General features: G+C 33.7%; 1 pseudogene; it reads left to right on the forward strand.

Annotated features, from left to right (window-relative positions):
- Positions 1–868: 868 nt before the first annotated feature.
- Positions 869–2,859, forward strand: LOC128215402 (uncharacterized; annotated as a pseudogene).
- The last annotated feature ends 11,174 nt before the right edge of the window (positions 2,860–14,033 follow it).

The raw sequence follows: 14,033 nt of genomic DNA on the forward strand, positions 1-14,033 counted from the left end.
AACATGACCGAATCTTAAAATAAGAGACAAACGAGACATTTTCTGATATATCTAAACCACACCAATATGATTTAAATGTTTACTGATGCAATAGAAGTCGAAGACTGATTCTAAATTATTTGTTTTATAATTATATGGAATGTCACATTTTTTGAATAATGGGTTATCTTGTTATACCAAGTCAGGCCTTGTTGAGTTCGTCTCCCACATATTCTTACAAAAAGTACAAAAACTTTAAATCACAAAGGAATCACTATGGAAGCGTCCATGTGCCAAAGTGAAAAATGTTTTCCCGTATACTATCTCCTAATTAGGAGATACTAACTCATAATTATGTCTTACTAAGTCCTAATTACGAGATACTTTCTCATAATTAGGAGATACTTTCTCCTAAGTACGACTTACTAAGTCTTAATTAGGAGATAACTAGCTCATAATTATCAATTACTAAGTCCTAATAACGAGATACTTTCTCATAATTAGGAGATACTATCTCCTAATTACGACTTACTAAGTCATAATTAGGAGATACTAACTCATAATTATGACTTATTAAGTCCTAATTACGAGATACTATCTCATAATTAGGAGATACTATCTTTTAATAACGACTTACTAAGTCCTTATTAGGAGATACTAACTCATAAATATGACTTACTAAGTGCTAATAATGAGATACTATCTCCTAATTATGTGTTTATCTAAGAAACATGAGATAAATATAAGCCTCAGGACATTAAAACGATTTTCGAATCGTTTTGGATTGTTTCGCAAGAAAAATTACAGTAATATTACTGATGTGGAATTATTTTTAATATATGAACTTGAACATTCTGGCAAGCAACACGAATACAAAATGATGCACATAATGTGCATTCAAAATGGTTACTGTGTCACGCAAGAGACAATCAGAGAACTCTTGCACATTTTTGATACTAATGGCTTTAAATATCGACAAGAACGTCGTCTGCAGAGAAGAGTATATTAGTAATTAGGTCCAAATTACCTGTGGCATATTGATTGGTATGATAACTTAAACCATTCGGTATTTGCATACATGGTGCGATTGATGGTTTTTCGAGATATGTTTTGTGATTGGAAGCCTATAAAATCAACAACGATCCGAAGCTGATATCTGGATACTACACAGAGACGATAAATATGATGGACGGTTGCCCATTAAGAGTAAGTGCCGACTTGGGTACAGAAAACTGCTATGTGAGAGACATACACATGTATCTGAGAAGTTTTACAGAAGATCATGATGTACAAAATTGCTATCTGGTCGGTTCTAGCAATAGGAACCAAAGAATAGAAAGATGGTTGGGCATACTACGAACGCAGAATGTCCAGTACTGGATGGACTTTTTCAAGCTGTTAGAGAGCACTGGAAGTAACACGGGGGACCTTTTAGACATAGCACTGCTGCAGTTCTGCTTCATGGATGTTATACAGGTAATGTCTCAATGTTATTTCGGACTAAATTCATTACAAATACATGTTCATACCCAGTGACTATGGGATGGAATGCTGTTGTCGTAGGCGTCTAATTTCATATTTACGCAGACATAATAGTTAATATGATATGAGTATTTGTTAAATTTGCATCGATTAATTATATATAGCGAATACAATTTCTGCGTACATCGTTATGCATTTAAACCCTTCGTGTTTATATATCCAGATCGATCATGTACAAGTAGAATTGTTCTCAATGTGTCAATAGCACTAGAAGCTATATAAACAGAACTTTGGGTGACTTTAGACCATTTCAGGTTCCTTTTTTACCCTTCGTATGGGCAATATGACGATGTTTCAGGTTTTAATTTTAATAATGAAAGAGTTTTGTTTCCGGCGGGAATCTAACCCACAAACACTTCACGGTGAGATAAAACGCTGTCCGACACGTTTACGCCGGCCCGGTAAGCGCAGTTGGTAAGCGCACTAGACTCCCAGTCCGAACGTCGTGGGTTCGAACGCCAAGACTGGCGGGAACGGACTTTGCGATGTGTTGATCAGAGGCATGTCCTGAGGTCACTTGCCTCCCATTTCTGATGCAAATGGGAAGCTGTGGTTCGCTGGAGAAGATCCAAGGAAAGCACTGGTTATCGCAACTAGGAAGCCGAAATGGCCTAAAAGGAGTTCATAAGTGCGTTAACCCCCTTAAGAAACGGACGCGGTTACCACTGAGCTAGTGTGCCTCACTTAACTTTTAGCGTAAGTTGACATTAATTGATGAAGAAGACCGTTTATTGAGAGCATAAATAGACACAACTTCGGTAAACGGTGTAAACCTTGGCGAATGAAAATGAATAAAGTATATGGTGAATTAGAGTTTTAGGTCTTTAGAATATACCGATGAGCATGATTATTGGATTTTTTACATTTTTCTTGTGGTTTTTTTTACATTTCTTCATGTGGTGTTCAGTACCTTTAATATCAGTAAAAGGGCTCAAGAAGACAAAGTGCATTATGCACCTGTGATAACATGTTCTGTGAGTTTAACATGACGGTTTGTCTATTTCCAGGAAGAACTTGATGAAGTTCCTCTGGAATTGTCATCGCATAAGACCTGTTCGCAACAACATCAGTCCAAGTGGCCGCCCGGTTACAATGTACACTTGTCCAGAATTATACGGCGCTCAAGATTACCTGTGCGCAGTACCTCGAGCTAATGTTGATTCATGTTTGGAAGAGTGTGTGCTTAAAAGCAACATTACATGTGACGCAACTGTTTTTGAAATTTGCACCATGATTATGGACGACCATGACCTCCAGGGGCCGGATTGTGGTGATTCGACAGTTATTCTCTACCAAACACTCCGACGTGAAATTCTCAGTGAAATTAGTCGCACATGAAGAGAATGTTTTCCAAATACAGACCGATTTAAAATTCAGAAAATTAACTTTTTATTATGGTATGTGTTATTTAAATGTTTGATCAAAATACATTTTATATATTATCATACATTTATATGTATAGTATCTGTTCTACAAAAACATGTTTGTTTGATATATATACAACATGTACATGTATTTCTATCCGGTTAATACACATGCATTATGCATAGCGCCATGTGTACTGCATATGTGGTTGCTTTGTATTTTCAAGGTTAAAGATGTACTCTTATTCCCAAATAATATTTACATCAATTAATAATATTGTTTTATTATTCCAAAAGAGATGAATAAATGTCAAAAACAATGGTTCTTACGAAGAATATCTAGTTTAATTTGAAAGAAATAAAACACAGTATTTCTATCTTTTGAGACTATAGTAGACCACAGTAAATCTTTATGCATTCACCATTTAATTTTTTATCACTTTTTGCTAATAAATTCACGGTTACAATCTTGTTATCAGTATATTTTCCATATATGCATTATTTAGTAAGTAGTTTAAGGTTTATCAGTCGAAATTTATTTTTGTTATACACGTGTATGTATTGATTTTGAATAAGATTTTCACTTTAAATGTAAGCACATGAATAAGCACTGATCAATTAATGCATAAATGTAAAATATGCCTTTCTTTATTCAATAAATCGATTTCAGCGCAATCTATTTTATATCTACAATCATTTTATGACTGTTGATGTTTAAACCGTCATGTTTTGTATCCTGGACCCGTCTTCACTAACGTTTTAAGTCTGAGTTTAAGACTGAGACTTTGAACTATTACTCCTTCATAGAGCAAAGAGTAAATTTAAATATCTCAAAATGTGCATCTAAATCATTTCAATAGTTCTTCTGCATTTAGGCATGCCTATAAATTTGACCTTAAAAGCTTAATTGTCAACTAAAAAGTTGAAACTGAAATTTGAGACTTGAGTTTGAAAAAAATGCTCGACCCTACGTCTGTTTTATGTAACTGCTTCCTTGAATTAGTGTGGCTCACATGTGGATTCTCCGCACCATTTAGACAAGTATTCTGATGTAACATGGAAATTCCTTGAATTATTCAGTAGATATGAAGCAAACATAAGACTTCATTGACCTGGGACTTTGACCTCAACCTTTAAGAACCGTTTTTGTCACCTCTAGCTATATTCATCATAAACAGTTGTAAAAGGTTTCGTAAAACACAGCTAATAAATAAGGCGGCCCTGGAAGCGCACTTAGTAGCATTCGCGACTGTTTACCTGGGGATCGTTGGTTCAAACTCCAGCCCTGTCCGGCTATACTGTGTTTGACTAAATATATTTGGATATAATTCTACATCAAAAATGTATAGAGAAAGTATGGTGCAACCAAACAAACCTCTGTATTGACGAAAGACATGGATATGTTGCTTGGTGTGGATATGCGACGCGGCATTTAAAGGGACTCGTTCATTATTTTTTCATGGCAATGCATCTGAAAACAATAACAGTATAACTATTTTACTCTTTGATACCGAAATTGCAGAAAAATATACAAATAAAGTGTTAAAACGTATTTTGGATTTAGTGGGGAGCGAACCAACGCCGGATTCGTCAAGGGAAAAATAGAAAACTGACAACAAAATCACACGAACACAAGGACTTATAACACTCCCAATGATTTGCTACACTTTACTTCGTCATACAAAAAAGTGCATTTTACAAAAACATGAGCGAGTCCCTTTATGACACTTGGACAAAATAGCTCATATTGTATGTCCTGTTATAAACACTGCACCCACTAAGGAAGTACGCGGGTAAATATATAAATAGTAGTTACTCTACTTGTTGGACTTTCCATTGTTTAGTTACGACTCCTTAGGTTTGGTTTAGTTTTGTTGGGTTAACACCCCCACCGTCTTCGTTTTTTCCCCATTTTAATGACGTTGTTAGTCTCAAAGAATCCACTTGGATTCAAACCGGTGCTTTCCTTTGGCACCATATTGAGCCTTCACAGACTCTTCAGCTACTGAGGCCCGGTCACATTGAGGTCAATGACATGCGTCTCTGTACACAGTGCCTAATCAGCATGGCAAAAACTTACAATGGTAATGTGAATGTAACATTAATACACTAATGTAAATTGAACAACTGTGAATGTTTTGATTTACTCCAAAACTGTCACAAGAGCTGTCGTCAGACAGCGCGCTCGACTACGCCGCTTTGACTTAGAAGTGAATACAATAATGATGTGATATGTGCCTGTCAAAAGCAATAACACAGTCAAATTAAAAAGTGAACAACAATCTGATTTTTAATGATTGGCAGAAGAGATTCAGTTTCAACTGCTTTCTTCTATTTTTTGTAACAGTGACCTGGATCCTAAGGGCCCCAAAACACAATCACATGAAAGTCCTCCATAAACTCTTCCTATATATCTAGTTACAACTCTCGGGGACCAAAACACAATCTCAGAAAAGGTCTCTATTAACTCTTCCTATATACCAAGTTTGGTCACAATATGTAGACCCTTACTTAAGTTATTCAATACCAACCCTTATTCTATTAAAAGTAACCTTGACCTTGATCCAAGGGGTCTCAAATGCATTCCTATAAAAGTCCTTCATTAACTCTTAAGTAACTACCAAGTTTGGTCTCTTTATGTCAAACCTAGCTAAAGTTATACTATACATAAGGTGACTTTGATGCTGCCCTCTCATCAGCCCGCCCGAACAATGATGCCAGTCATTCAAATAACTTGTTTTCCCTTTATGAAAATTTGGCTTAGAATAAAAAAAAATGTGCCTGTCAAAAGAAATTAAAAGTAAAATTTAAAATTTAAAAAAAAAAAAAAAAAGTATTTTTGGATGAAAAAGAGTTATGCGACCTTATTGTACATTGGTCATTATTAATTGTGCGAAGTATTAAGCGCATTGAATGATGGAAATATATTTTTTTTATTAAAGTCCAACTTGCCCAAACCTAAGTCAATCAGGGGCTATAACTTGTATAAAGGATAATATGGAGTTATGTTACCTTATTGTGTTATGGTCCTGAACAATTGTGTGAAGTATTACGTCAATTGAATGAAGGATATACAAGTTATCAATAAATATCCCAACCTGCCCTAAAACTTTAACCTTAGTTCCAGAGTCAATCAGGGGCCATAATTTGCATAAAGGATAATGCGGAGTTATCTAACCTCATTATGTGATGGCCCTGAACAACTGTGTGAAGTAATAAGTCAATTGAATGAAGGGTATTGGACTTATAAGTGAAACTCCCAACCTGCCCTAAAACTTTAACCTGCCCTAAAACTTTAACCTTAGTCAATCAGGGGCCATAATTTGTATAAAGTATAATATGGAGTTATGTTACCTCATTGGGTGATGGTCCTGAACAATTGTGTGAAATATTAGGTCAATTGAATGAAGGGTATAGAAGTCATCAATAAATATCCCAACCTGCCCTAAAACTTTAACCTAAGTTCCAGAGTCAATCAGGGGCCATAATTTGTATAAAAGATACTATGGAGTTATCTAACCTCATTATGTGATGGCCCTGAACAACTGTGTGAAGTATTAAGTCAATTGAATGAAGGGTATTGGACTTATGAGTGAAAATCCCAACTTGCCCTTTAACTTTTACCAGACGCCGACGCCGGGGCGAGTAGTATAGCCCTCCTTATTCTTCGAATAGTCGGATAGACAATGCCCAAATAATATCTGGCAGACTTTAATGGGGTGTAATTATAACAAAGTAATCAGTGTTTTTGTAACATATTTTAATTTAAAAAGTTACCCTTACATTGATGTCAAGTTTTAAACAAAACAAACTGTACATTTGAAAATGGCTATTTGTCCCTCAAAAGAAAACAGTGCAGTAACCCCTGACAAAGTCAGGTCAGTTATCAATGTTGCTAAATGTTGCTGGGTCTACGATAGTTTGTCTAAATCCAGTTTGTCGAATAAGACACAAAGTCAATTAGGACAATTGGTCAACATGACCATTTTGCCATGTACCACAATTCTTCAAATTATCTAAGTAATACTTATAAATATAACTCATCAATTGTGATTGCTTTTAACATCGTAACATTGTATACTAGTATTCGTCAGTGATATGGTGGCATCAATGATAAAATTTAAGCATTGCTTTGTCTTCCTTACAGTCTTCCAATAGGTTCCAAAACATTAGGACTGATTAATAATTAAATTTATGCATACAAACATCGTGCTTGTCTTACCAGCAAGAAAACATGATTACTTGTAAGTTGTTCCCTTGACCACATTTTACATTTGCTACAAATTGTCGTAGTTTACAAAATAAACATTAATGAATTGTCGGAGTTTTCCTGTCAAAGAAATGTCACATTTAATGAATTGTTGTATATGACATTGTCTATGTTTTTAATATGATTTGTATGATCATGATTTATACAGAATCAATAGACAATGCCGCATATTAGGTAACACTATTCTGGATTTTGCAGAACAATTATCACAAAAATTAAAAATAACAATTAATAAGCAAAAACGTGTCATAATTGCTCATAGTCCCTCACTTGAGTTTGCGGCTATAAACCCAAACTAAACAAAACTGTCACAAAGACAGCGCGCTCGACTATTCCGCCGCTTTTCAATGTAAGGATTGAAAAGTTTTGGCGAAACATGCATGGATCACTGTTAGGTTAGATTTCAATGCAATACATGATGTGCTGAGATATTAACATTAATGTGGCTACATGCAAAATTTTAACCACAATTTTAAGTCTAATAATAAAGGGCCATTATTTGCAAAATACAGTTATCTAACTTGGTTATTCAATTACGTTGGGTGGTTGAATACTTGAATACCATTGTATAAAGTCTCAACGCAATACATAAAGTAGTTGCTGAGATATTATCCTATGTGTGCTAACATGCAAGACCTTAACCAGAATTTCTAAGTCTCATAATAAAGGGACAAAAATTATACAATATGAAATATAGAGTTATCTTACTTGATTAAAGAAGGTTAAATGGTTGGGAGCCTGTGTAAAGTTTCAATGCAATATATGATGTATTCGCTGAGGTATTGACTTAAAAGTGGTTACATGCAAAACCTTAACCAGAATTTCTATGTCTAAAAGGGGGTCATTATTTGAATTTAATGCAAATTAGAGTTATCTAACTTGGTTAATTAAGTAGGTTGGATGGTTGAGTACCATTGTATCAAGTCTCAATGCAATACCTCAAGTAGTTGCTGAGATATTTACCTATGTGTGCTTGCACGCAAAACCTTAACCAGAATTTCTAAGTCGAATAATAAAGGCCTATTATTTGCATTTAATGCGAACTAGAGTTTTCTAACTTGGTTAATTAAGTAGATTGGATGGATGAGTACCATTGTATAAAGTCTCAATGCAATACCTCAAGTAGTTGCTGAGATATTAACCTATGTGTGCTTGCACACAAAACCTTAACCAGAATTTCTAAGTTGAATAATAAAGGGACATCATTTGCATTAAATGCAAACTAGAGTTATCTAACTTGGTTAATTAAGTCGGTTTGATGGTTGAGTACCATTGTTTCAAGTCTCAATGCAATACCTCTAGTAGTTGCCGAGATATTAACCTATGTGTGCTTGCACGCAAAACATTAACCAGAATTTCTAAGTCGAATAATAAAGGCCTATTATTTGCATTTAATGCAAACTAGAGTTTTCTAACTTGGTAAATTAAGTAGGTTGGATAGATGAGTACCATTGTATAAAGTCTCAATGCAATACCTCTAGTATTTGCTGAGATATTAACCTTTGTGTGCTTGCACGCAAAACTTTAACCAGAATTTCTAAGTCGAATAATAAAGGGAAATTATTTGCATTAAATGCAAACTAGAGTTATCTAACTTGGTTAATTAAGTTGGTTGGATGGTTGAGTACCATTGTATAAAGTCTCAATGCAATACCTCAAGTAGTTGCTGAGATATTAACCCATGTGTGCTTGCATGCAAAACCTTAACCAAGGTGTGACGCCAACGCCGACGCCGACGCTTGGGTGAGTAGTATAGCTCTCCATAATCTTCGAATAGTCGAGCTAAAAATGTGGGCTCTAATGCATAAACAATGATTGTTACTGATGATTGGACCCATTGCTGTAGTTATAGAACCAACAAAACCAAGTTAGGACTCTCGACTTATTTAGAAGAACCTTTCAACTAAATCTCTTAAAGACTGGGCGATTACAATACATGTAGCTCATCTGCAGCACTTGGTATGCATGTGAGCTAAAACAGGTGAGCAATACAATATAACAATAAAAGGCAATATAAACAAAGCTGATGGTAAATAAACACAAGCACAAGATACAAAGAAAATCAGCCATGTAAGTGTGTAATACAGATTAATACTGTAACAGTATGTTTTTGTCATGCACACTGGCTAATGTACTGTGTCTATTGAATATCTATCTTTGAAATGGTTGATGAACACAAATAAGACAAAATTATCGTGAGTGCAACACATTGTCTTAACATTACTTTAACCAATTTATTTAAAAACATTCCAACAAATGATGAAGTTATGCCATCGGGCGAATTTAATCAATTATTTTGAGAGATGGACCTTTTAAGCACAACACACCATCTCCTCATAATATGCATAGCGATGGACAGACAAACAGTATGTAGGGACAAACAAAATTTATATGCCTCCCACAAAATTGAAAAACATACTGAACAAAACACAAGTAAAATACAATACGATGAAATATGCCTATGGCAGTATGAAAGATAAAAAGAAAACTTGCAATAGAACATGTTTCTTTTTATAACATTCTACACACAACGCTTCAAAGCAATCATGCTTACAATAGGTAAACATCTCAACCACATATAACTAACAAGTTGCCCTCAAAATGTTTTAGGCATTTTAAACAAGTTTTAAGCAGGAAATATATATTTTCTACATTACTATCGTATATATACTTGCAGTTGGTAAAATAACGTTGAGCATAAGGGTGTACATACCATGGGTCATTTATTGACTTAATCATGAAAATCAAACAAATTGGACAGTAAACATATGTGACCGATCCATTGAATGAAATCCTTTAAGTTTGCTTTACTTAAGACTTGAAATTGATTTGTGAAATTTTGTTTATGTTTACTTATCTTTTGACAGAAATCACTAAAGAATTTTCAAAGGTGTAAAATCCTGCACTACATGCAGAATATGGAGACAAAATATCTAAGGACCACATAATTGATTTATATTTACCGTTTTAGAACCATACTACATGATGCAAAACAATTTCTGATCAAAGTGGGCACTAGAGAATTTAAAAAGAAAACAGTTTTCATTCTGCATATTATTAAATAAATTTGAAAGACTTTCTATTTTGTGTATCTGAAGCATGAGAGTATTAAAAACACACGTGATGCCCAACATAAAAAATGGAATTAACAAATCTAGAAACCTTGTTTGAACATCAACACATGGTGACATGTGTTTGAAATTTAGTAAAGTTGACCATATCGAAAAAATCAAAATGGAATACTTTTGAAACTTAACGTTTTAGTTGCAAATGATTCTTTTAAAATTATAAAGGTCATTTAGTAACCTTAAATTTGATATTACATGTATGTAAGTCCAGACAGAAGTTTAAAAATGAACTATATTCAAGAAAAAGGGTGTGTCTTTAACATAATAATTTTGAGGAAACTTTACAAGCACTACAGCCATTGCTTACATAGAAAAGCATAAACATACATTACTATGGTATACAACAAAGTCATTATGAAGCATTGTTTTATGCAGAATTTATTGTGACATGTTCACCTTATACTGACTCTAAAAATTAATTGAACGAAATAAAGATTCAGACAATCATTTAAATTACATTAATTTTAACTGTAACTCAGAAAAGGACTGTCTAACAAAATGTATAAATACCTTTTAAAAATACACTTACCTAATAAATCCAGATATATATTTTTTTTTATTTTTCAAGGTGCATGGTGTTCATGCTATTCAGACTATCAACAGTCTTACATCCTAAAATATGCATGTACAAAATGCCAATGGGAAAATGATCATATCAAATAAAACAAAACGTTATTTGTGAAGTATGTTTCTTTGCAATAAATATTGTTTTTAATTTTAGCTGAAATCAATGATAACTAGATATGAATACTACCATCAACAGTGTACTAGAAATCTTCAAATTAAACATCCACAAATACCTGAGAAATTTCTTCCAAAGTGAGACAATTATAAAGTACACTTTCAAAATAGTTTAACAACTGATCTAGCACTGTTATTATTTTAAACGAGGTTTTATTAAAAAGAAAACATATGTCTCCCCTACATCTCTTTTCTATGTCAATTCCAAAGGTACACAACACTTTGATTCCTTTCTAATGCGTGTAGAAGAAAAATGTGGGTGACACAAAGAAAAATAATGTCTCTTGTAAATAAAGATTATTTAAACTCTTTCTCTCGGGCAGCCTCAAACCAATACACCCCTCTTCCTTTCAACTTACTTGCACAGGGTAATGCTTTCCCCAGTAAAAAAAGCAATGAAATACCACTGGGATTCCGGCGGTACGATAACATGGTAATCCAGTGAAATAATACCACCCAAATTTACCACCAGAATACCACTCTAATACTGTGATAATACAGTTAATTATAATAATACCAAATATTTCTAAACAACATGTGTGAGATACATACATGTTATTGAATGAAATGTCAATTTTTAATGTAATTATATAGCAGACAAGTTCCATATTGAATCAGTTTAAACTTAAGAAAACATCACATTATGAAAAGATTGGTTGCTTGTTTATAATACATGAACTTCCATATCATGTTTGTAATTTACTTGTTTTGTTGCATGCCCATGCACCTTTCCTTCCAAATTAGTTAAACCTTATCAAAACCACAGGAGTCTTTCAGACTCATCATCAACTCATCAGTTCCTCTGGCTGTTTTCCTCTAGGAAGGCTCAATGTCATGGAGCAGGTAGAAAATAAATGGTAATCTTCTGACGTTGGCTTCATTTCCATAAAACTTAACCGTTAGATTGTGCCGACGTCGATCATGCTATGACATAAGCCCATCTTTAAAAAAAACACCAACAGACGAGCTTAAACTTAAACACATACATTTTTATTTACTCAAGAAACACTAAATTAGCATAGTTTTTGCCCTTTCATAAGGTAATAGCTTCTGCAGCTTGTCAGCTCATTACTCATATTTTTTTTAAAAACTGTGACTCCTGCAAACATCGCATGAGAAGGGCAGATAGTGTTTCTGGCCCTTGTCCCCTCGGCAGCCACATCTCAAAAGAACATGTCGATACAGATTGAAGACGGGTCATTCCATCTTCATGTGTGTAGAAATGGATATCAAAGGCTTATGAAAGTACTTATCAAAGTACTCGCCCCGGACATGAATGCTATTAATTCTCCTATGGATGCAGGAACAGTCTGATTGAATCAAAAATTGTTATCTGTTAAAAATTGATCAGATGCCAGTTAATAGAGGAACAATCTAAATATATTTGTGATTTATTTTGCATTATGAAATATTGCTTAATATTGAATATTTTTTTTATGATTTATATAGTATTCATCAATTTTAAGAACTTTTGCATTTATGAATTAATATATAAATAATTATTTATTATTGAAATGAGTATCTTTTCATCATGATTTTATGTATGTGCATTATTATATTGAATCTCTAACTTATATAAAATATGTATATAAATGATATTTTTAATAGTATATAAATGAATATATAGTATTGAAATGATTATCTTTTCAATAGGATTTGATTTACTGACTTATTATATTGAATCTCTAACTTATATTAAAGATTTATATAAATGATGTTTTAATTTTGATAATCAAGTATAAGCCCAAAGCAACACTTAAACTAGGGATTGCTTTTTTGAAAAAGCGCTTGTCTCCCCTATTGTGTGGTCGTATCTGAGAATAAAAAACTGATGGACATGAAATTTGTAATTTTGGACTGGAGACGAACAAAAATGAGTGAAGTTTGGTTTATTCAGCCGTATTAAATAGAACAAATCTACTGCGACCTTGACCTTGGACCTTCTGATCAATTAATGGGGGTGACATAATTATTGCCCCTGCATGTGTGCATAGTGCCCAGTATTCTTATATTCTTGGCTAATCATTAGAAACAGGCTTAAATATTGTATAAGCCTGACAGTAAATGGGACCATGCTCGGCTATTTCTGTGAAAATATACCTCGGAAGTAATACGTAGAAAAAGTAAGACCTTTTATTATGGGGAAGTAATCCCATGATGCCAGTCCCAATCATTTACATCTTCTGATCACAGTCATATATTCGTCTGGATGAGCTAGACAGGTGTAGCTCACATCACTTTTTTCAGGCACCATACCGAAATTATCCTGTACAATATTCTATTGCAAATGATTGTGTTTTTACTGTTTTGAAAGCTCTGTTGTGAAAGCTTAACGTGAAAATGTAACGTTTCCTTACGAGTTATTATGATTTAAACTCTAAAAGGCTCACCTTTTCCTCGATCAATCGATTGATGTCCCTTTCCGGTATGCCCCTACTTTTTAGAAAATTAGTGAATGATGAATCGTCTGGGCCTAACTTCTCCGCCATTTTGGCGTGGTAACACAAAGGGATGTAACCGATGTAATAATCGCGAGTTAGTATCTCGTAATTAGCACTTAGTAAGTCATAATTTTGAGTTAGTATCTCCTAATTAAAAGATAGTAAGTCATAATTAGGAGATAGTATCTCATAACTAGGACTTAGTAAGTCATAATTATGAGTTTGTATCTCCTAATTAGTAGAAAGTAAGTCGTAATTAGGAGATAGTATCTCATAATTAGCATTTAGTAAGTCCTAATTATGAGTAAGTATCTCCTAATTATTAATAAGTAAGTCGTAATTAGGAGATAGTATCTCCTAATATTGAGAAATTATCTTGCAATTAGGACTTAGTAAGTCATAATTATGAGTTAGTATCTCCTAATTAGGACTAAGTAAGTCGTAATTAGGAGATAGTATCTCCTAATTATGAGAGAGTATCTCGTAATTAGGTCTTATTAAGTCATAATTATGAGTTAGTATCTCCTAATTAGGAGATAGAATACGGGAAAATATTTTTCACTTTGGC

The sequence above is a fragment of the Mya arenaria genome, chromosome 13, assembly GCF_026914265.1.
Source record: "Mya arenaria isolate MELC-2E11 chromosome 13, ASM2691426v1".
NCBI classification, from domain to species: domain Eukaryota; kingdom Metazoa; phylum Mollusca; class Bivalvia; order Myida; family Myidae; genus Mya; species Mya arenaria.